The sequence below is a fragment of the Hakea prostrata genome, chromosome 10 (genome assembly GCF_041222555.1).
Source record: "Hakea prostrata isolate BN-2017 chromosome 10, UWA_Hpros_2, whole genome shotgun sequence".
Classification (NCBI taxonomy): Eukaryota; Viridiplantae; Streptophyta; class Magnoliopsida; order Proteales; family Proteaceae; genus Hakea; species Hakea prostrata.
In genome coordinates, this window is record NC_142609.1 from 38,423,183 (window position 1) to 38,431,298 (window position 8,116).

The 8,116-nt window shown below is 38.9% G+C and overlaps 1 long non-coding RNA gene across 1 annotated transcript; it reads right to left on the reverse strand.

Moving 5' to 3' along the window:
- LOC149002807 (uncharacterized) lies at positions 1-1,451 on the reverse strand. Its single transcript, XR_016170099.1, has 4 exons — positions 1,235-1,451; positions 764-807; positions 287-593; positions 1-159 (listed from the first exon to the last, which is right to left on the reverse strand). It is a non-coding gene; the product is annotated as an uncharacterized LOC149002807 (long non-coding RNA).
- Positions 1,452-8,116: the final 6,665 nt, after the last annotated feature.

The window sequence follows — 8,116 nt, forward strand, 5'->3', positions numbered from 1 at the left end:
GTGACTCTTGCTCTTATCAAACACGGTAGGAAGTTCATCTCCTAGTCTATGACCAACATGGACTGACTGGAATGCCTTCACGAGGTCATTGACAGCAATTAATCTGTAAAGTTCATCTTTAGATATCCAGTACTTTTGTTGATCTTTCCTTGATGTAACCTATGATTCAAATCATCAAACTAATACAGTCCCAGCCTCTCATGCTACTCATTTAAGCAATAAAAACAAACAAACAAACAAACGACAAGGGAAGGCTTTGAAGGCTGGATGATAGAGACAAACTGACCTCTTCGTTCTTCTTAGCGGTTGCTTTTGATGACTTCTTATATCTCAATTTCTTGTCTCCAACACCAAGACCTTCAAGGATAAGGAAATAGAATGCAGCAGGGGATTTTGACACTAATGGGGTTGAAACCACATCTTCCAGAAACCTCAGCTTGATAATTCAATTTACTAGTTGCATTCTCAGCTCTAAATGGCACCAAGCAGTAGGAGAAACAGTTTCATGCCTCACACAAGAGAAGACCTCCCAATTACAGATTCAAGAGCACTGAAGCAATATTAGAAAAACACAGCAGCAGAGAAGCCACAAACTGCAAATTAGAAAAACAAAATCAAATTCTCTGGGAGGGAAAATGAGACTCCAAGTTCTTTAGATTAGTTTCTGTTGACAAAAGAATAAAGCAACAAGCTAGTCAGATATATTAAAGACAGAGGAGCATATTGACCAACATTAACAGAAAGGGTTTTCCTCTTGAAGTACCTACAGCTAGCTTAGTCGATCTCTGTAACAGAGTAGATATACTCCTGCACGGCCAAAGAAATATATCACATTTGAGGTTCAAGTTAAGTTACAGGTGCAAGTATCACATGAATTTCTAATCAATAACCTAGTTCAACAAATAAAAGACAACAATCTAAATTAGCCTCCAAAAACGTCAACCAGAATCCCAACACCCATAAGCCAGTGTGACTTCATGAATAGATCGAGCACTAAGTTCAGATTGAGTTGAGTTTCAGATCGATCATAAATAATTAGAAATATTTCTGCACTTAGACGCATAATTTCAGTTGCAAGCAAACCGAAAACAAAAAGCATTTCTAGAAGATTTCTGCACTTGACGCATACCTTGATGATCTCAAAAAATAGTTACAGATGAGAACAACTGAAAATATGGAGCAGAAAATTGATCAGATAAGAGAAATGACGAATGAGAGAGAGAGGCTTTCTTACCTAGTGATTTCTTCTCTTTGGGGTTTTGCAAAATTGCAGCAGACGAACTGAAGGAGAGAAAAAAGATGTGAATCCTCGGATTAAAAACGCAAACCTAGCTTGGTTTTCTTCTCAGATCACCGACGATGCAATCACCGATGGAAGACGACAAGCTTCTCAGATCTGCAATCAGTTATACTCAGCTTCGCGCGCTTCTCAGAGATTGAAGGTCTTATCAGCTTTCGCGCAAGACTAAGTGGAAGGCGCGAAAAATACTTACAGTATATCTATTTGTCACGGTAAAAATATACCGTAGCGTATAGTCTATGAGATTACCATTTACCCAATCTATTTGCTACGGAAATTACCGTAGCATTTACCGTATTTATTGCTATGGGCTTCTGTTCCCGGAATATATATTTCTTATTTTGCCACGGTTATTACTTACCGTGGCATATTAGAGAACAGAAGAGTTAGGCTAGCGGACATGCTTCAAACTATTGCTACGGTAAGTACCTACCGTGGCTTCCATTAATATAAATGCTAAATGCTTATTTGTGAAATTAAAACTGACTATTGCCACGGTAAACTACCGTGGCAAATGGTCTGTGCATTATCAAAGCACCTTAGAAATGTCAGTTTACTTTTACCTTACTTTTATGAAGAAAATGACGATTTACTGAATCTATTTACCTCGGCATTAAATTACCGTGGCAAATGGTTTAGGTATTCTACCGACCTAGCAGGATTTTGAAATTGTCTATTTGCTACGGTTAATACCTTGATCTATTATTACGGTAGGGTTTGACCGTCGTATATTTCACGTTGTTGCCACGGTAATAAATTACGTGGCAAATAGTATAATTGTTATGAACAATTGTGATGTATAATGAGCTTTTGCCACGGAAATTTGTTTCCGTGGCATATAATCCCTTAAATATTACAGTCGTCTTGTTACCGTGGCAATAGATGGCTTTTTGCCACGGGTTTTTTTTCCGTGGCAAAAGCTCCGTGGCAATTGCCACTTTTTCTTGTAGTGAGCTGCATTGGCCTTTTAGTTGATCTTTATCAATCTAAGGCTGTAGAAAAAGGTTTTGCGTAAGAAAAATCAAAACGCCGAGGTGGTTGGGGGGGGGGGGAGAAAAAATTTTTGGGGGGGGGTGGGGGGGGGGGGAAGAAGAAAAAAAGGAAAAAGAAAGGGGTGGGGGAGACTCTATTTTCTGCTGTGTTTTTGTTTTTCGGGGGCGGGAAAAAAAGATTTGAAATTTTGGGTGGGGGGGTAAAGTTTTTTTTTTTTTTGTTTTATGGGGGGGGGGGGGGGGCACAGACAACACATGCCAATACATGAGAGGTATTTGATTAAATTAGGTTCTGAAACTGGACAAATGGATAATCTGAATCATGTCTTCTCTCTGCTCATTGTGAAAACTGTTACATTACCTGTTTAACATGGCTCAAAATGGTGGATCATTTATGAAGTAAGCCTTTTCAAGTGAAGCTGTGTAAGGTATTGATATGAATAAGAAAGTTTAACGAGAGTATTTTCTGAGCATGCACTTTGAAATTATGAAAAATAATAAGTAAAGCCTGTGCAGTTATCCTATGGAATGGGATTGTTTTGAATCCAGAAAGTTGGAGGGTTCAATTTCATTTCCTGAAGTGGAGTCCTTTCTCAAAATCCTAAAATAATGATCTCATTCTTTAGGGTGAACACTCATTTATCACTGTCACCATTCATTTCCGAAAATTGTTTTTTTTTTTTTTTTTTTAACTTGTTTTATGAGACCGAAAAGTAAACACACTTATGGGAAATGGACGGTCGAAAATTGAAATTTCGATCGAGATCTTGATATCCATCGTTTGTAATTGTGCAGCATTGAAAGCAAACTCCACCTTGTAAGTGTGCGTTATTTCATCCATCTGACTAACCCTGCACTTGCTTAGAAGACTCTTGCGTGTGATGTGGCAAAGATGATGCTTATTTGATGTCCATTACATTTTAGTCATCCGTTATTCTTGTGGACCATAGATATGTAGAATCTGGACATTTTGGATGGGTGTTTTAATCATGAACAACCTGCAGGAGTCTTGTTGAATCTTTTCCTGCAGGAGTCTTATTGAATCTTTTCTTGCAGGTGGAGAGTGATTTTCCACATTGCAAGCTTTCCTGCTTTTGTCCTTACATTTGGGATGCAATTTGCTATCGAGAGTCTCCGCTGGCTTGTAAAGTAGGAAATTGATTAATGTCTCAATTCGTCAATTTACATGCATATATTTTCATATATATATAGATCATGATCAGTGTACAAAGTGTCGGCGATAATTATCGCCGACACAGGGTGAATTATCGCCCTATCGCTCGGGGGCGACACTACTCCCCCCAACGACACGATCCCCGTGTGCGTCTGCAACAAAATGTGAAGCATGAGCCCTACTCAATATAATTGTATAATGAATTGGAAATTTTAGTACATCTATTCACTAGTTGTGTATTTATGTTCTCTTTGCATGTTTATATTAGTTAATATGAATTTTCCAAACTTTCAGTTTTGCCCGCATATAGCCGGACATGTGCTAATCAAAAACTTTAGATTAAGTGATGTTTTAGGCCAAAATAATGTTTTCAGTGTGTTTATTAGCATCAAATTAAGTTACACAACAAAATTTAAATCAAAATGACCCTAAACACCCTCCAAAACCAGGGGTTGAATTTCGTCGATACCCTACAAAAAGTCGCCGAAATGTCGACAAAATGTCAACGTGTCGGTGGTGTCGCTAGCCACCGACACGGCAACATGGTCCAACATGTCGGACCTTGGTTATGATATGATAATTCAGGAGTTTTTTTTGATTATGCTCTTTAAGTTTGCCCACTTAAAGTGGCTAATGTTTTATTTTGCCCGATCTGGTGAGTTTGGAATAGTATAAAAAATAAAATGTTAGTCACAAGGTACGAAAATTTGGCGGAATTCTCCGGTTTGCTGAAGGGCGAAACCTACTTACTGGCAAATTTCGCCGGTTTTTTTGCCGATAACATTGTCAATTCGATCAATAAAATTGCCTTTTATTGTTAATTTAATTGATGGAATGGTAAACATGTGAGGTTTCAATTGATAATAAATGCTTGGGCCCCACTCTAAACAATTCATCAGTTGTCACCCTCAAATGTCAATAACATCTGCCTTTTATTATTAATTTATTTAATGAAAATGAAATGGTGGGTACGTGAAATCAAGTCAATCCAATTTGTAATAAATGCTGGCCCCACTCTGAACAATTCATTAGGCTTTTTATTTTGACATTGAAATGGGACCTTGCTTCAATCATGGGCATTTAATGTGCAAGACTGTCAAGCAAAATATTTTCAGCTGTTGGACCGAGATTTCGATCCCGTCCATTGATATTCTTCGATCTCGACTGAATTTTTGGATCTGAAGATCTGAAATTCGGCTTGACAGTCCTACGCATTAAATGCACAGGACTGAAGCAATTTCCGATTGAAACGTTAGTGCTCACTTTCTACACTTTTCTTCTTCTTCTCTAAAGCTGCAAAGTTTTAAATAGTTGCAGAACAGTTGCTTCCTACTATATTCTCCATTTTATTTTATTTTTCAGTTTTCATCTCTTTTACGAAGCTAGCCGGAGCCGTCAAAAGAGGTTCCTTTTGTTCCTAATCCTACCTCCATCTCCGTCTGCGAAGCATCTTTGACATCTCCGGCGAACAAAGTGATGGGCTGATGGCACAACAGCCTCAACGGTGGATGGATGCCGTGTAAACATCTCCGGCTAACATGAGAGCAATTTTTGCCCTTATTTGCTTGTATTTCGCCCTGTCACCGGAAAATCTACTGAATTTTGACAACAGTTCGTCGTTGGCCAGAAAATCGGGGTTTTGTCGTGGGAGGTTCACCCTTTTTTTTTTTTTTGGGGGTTTGTGGGGGGGGGGGGGGGGGGCCCCCTAAAAAAGGGGGGGGGGGGGGGGGGAGGTTGGTTTGGGGGGGGGGGGGGGGAAGGAGGTTGGGGGAAAATTTGTGTTTGGTTTGTTTGGGGTGTGGGGAGAAGTGACCAGAATCTTGTATGGTAAACCGGTTCAGATTTTCTGTGCTGGTTCAGCAAATGTGTGCCGAACCAGGCAATGGGCACACTTTTTCCTTGTGCCAGAGAAGCTCCAATTGCACAGAAGCAATTCTTTATAAAAATGCGGGGCACAAGGGGTTCGTTGACGGTACTTAGGGTTATCGATGTAATTTCATCGATAACCCTAAAGCTTATCTGCAATCACTCTCTCGTCTCTCTGCACTCTCGTCTCTCTGCAATCGACGTCTGCAACGGTCATCTCTCGCCTTAGCTCTACCTCTCGTATCTCTCTCGTCTCCCTCATCTCTCACAACTCTCCCAAGTCTCACAACTCTCTCTCGTCTCTCTCATCTCTCCCAACTCTCTCAATCTCTCGACTCCGAAACGAGTCTCTCCAACCGATCGTGTTTGGAAGCATCTCTGCAGCCCCTCTCTCTGTTTGGAAGCGTCTGTGCAACCGATCGTGGGGAAGTGTCTCTGCAACCGATTAAACACAAGTGTTTGGATCCCTGTCTCTGCAACTCTCTCATCTCTGCAAGCTGAAGCCCTCTTGTGTCACTCGGATCCCTGTCTCTGTAACTGACCTCTCTTCAACCGAAGCCGTCTGCAACCCACTTCTTCATCTTCGTTCAATGTGAGTGGAGGTTATCGGTGTTTGCCCTATCTCTGCAACTGTTCATAGTTTTTTTTTTTGCACATAGTTGTTCTGAATAACAAAACCAGATTCTTTCTTATTTTTCTGTTTGCTAACGTTGTTGCCCCCCTTTCAACTTTTTAACAAGGATTTCTCCTTTTCCTTTCTTGAATGCAAGCTATTGTTGCACTTTTTTATTTTTTAAATGCATGCAGAACCGTCATATTTTTCTTCTCCATAAAACGTAGGTAGCAGCAGCAGATTCTTCTTCTCCTTAAGCGGCAGCAGCAGCAGTCCCTCTCTCTCCCCCCCCCCCCCCCTCCTCGTGTTTAGCAATGGAAAATTATGAGAAAAAAACACGATTTCAAATACCTGGCAGCAGCATTTTCTCCTTTTCTTTCTATTCTCTTCCTCTCTGTTTTTCTGCAATAGAAAATTTTGAAAAGGTAAATAGATAGATGATTGAAATTTTGTACAGCTTCAGACCTGGTTGAAAGTATTAGATACAATGATTATGTTTTTTTTGATCTCCATGATAATTTCATCTGCTGATTTATTCAGAACATAAATCTAACAATAAAACCTTAAATAGAATCTGAAAACCGGGTTGCAATACTTGATTAATCATCTCTTTTTGGTTTTAGATTAATGGATTGGAACCCTATGTGATCTGTAGTCCTCAAAGCAGCTTTAGTGTTTGAAGTTTCACTCATAAGTCATAAGTCATTTTTTTCCCCTTTTGAAGCATATGGTTCCTGAAGTTCTGATCATATAGGATACTTGAAAATAGTCCCTTGATGTTATCTCTTTCGAGCTGATCCATGAGTTATTGTATTGGTATGTGAATCATGTTGTATCTTGTGTCATCATTGTTTTATTTTATCTTTGGTGTTATGTGTTGGATTAGCTTAGATAAGAATTTTTTGGGTCTATATGAATTGATTAGGTGAACTAGAAAAGCTCTGATTTTATAATTTGACTCTTTTTTCTTTTTCCCTAATTTTCAAACACCCCCACCCATTGCCCTTTTCTTTGGCTGTTGTTTTACATTCACATAGTATGTTGTTTCTTCTCATTGTATGTTGCCTTATTTGTGACAGCCAACACAATGCAGTTAATTGGTTTCCTGATAAGTGATTGATTAGAGGATTTCTCCTTGTGTGTCATATATTTGGTTAGGATCCTGTGAGTAACTCTTTTATTTTTCTGATTTGCAATGTGGTCAGTCTGATTGCTTCCTGTGCTTTTGAAATCTTTTTAGACCTGAGTGGGACATGATGGAAAACAGTCTTATGGATTCTTTTATACCAATCTTACAGCAGGACCAAGGTTCTTGGGGATATTTTATAGGCCCTGGTAACACCAGTTTGTTTTGCATATGGTTGTTTCTTTATTCCTCGTGTCATCCTATTCACCTGAATATCAGCAATTTCTTCTGTATTATATTAACCTCCCTGTTAGAATCTATTCCTTTGTATTTTTAAAATTCAGAAAGTTGCAGGAAACTACCAAAAATATTAAGTTCCATACGGTAGTCTGATAAAGGATTTTGATTCCCTTCATATGGATCCGAACTGTAGTTTGATTTTGTTGTCTCTATTTATTTGGTTTACATTTGCAGGTGTTTTTGTTGGACTAGAGAGATAATTCTGTTTTCCTATTTGCAGGCATTATACTTGATTACATATTACACTTGTCTAGAATATTGGCAGTATACATTTCATAGTTACTCTTAAGGGTGATGCTAGTTGCTACATTGTCATCATTACTGTGTTTTTCTTTGTTAATTTTCCTGCTTTTCTTCAGTATTACTTGCAACCCTTGGATGATGTAACCACTATGTTGACTGTTGAGTACCTCAGAATGCATTTCTGGTTTAATAAATTCTGCTTATTGATGCCATGGTCATGAAACTGCATCATTATTCATCAACCAGGGGCTTAAAAACTTGCTGACAATTGTTTGCTTGGACAGGACTTGCAAAAGAGTTTGACCAAGCCATCTCAGCTGCTAGAAAGGCCCTCTCTATTTGGTGCATTGGTTCAGGAGTACGCCAATCGTTCTCAGGGTTTATAGACATTGACTGGGTTCTTCTTAACTGCTACTATAAGGTACAAGCTGCGAGTTGTGCCCATCTCCATGTTCTTTGATTAACTTAATTAAGTTGATGTTGCTAGAATTAACTTAATTTT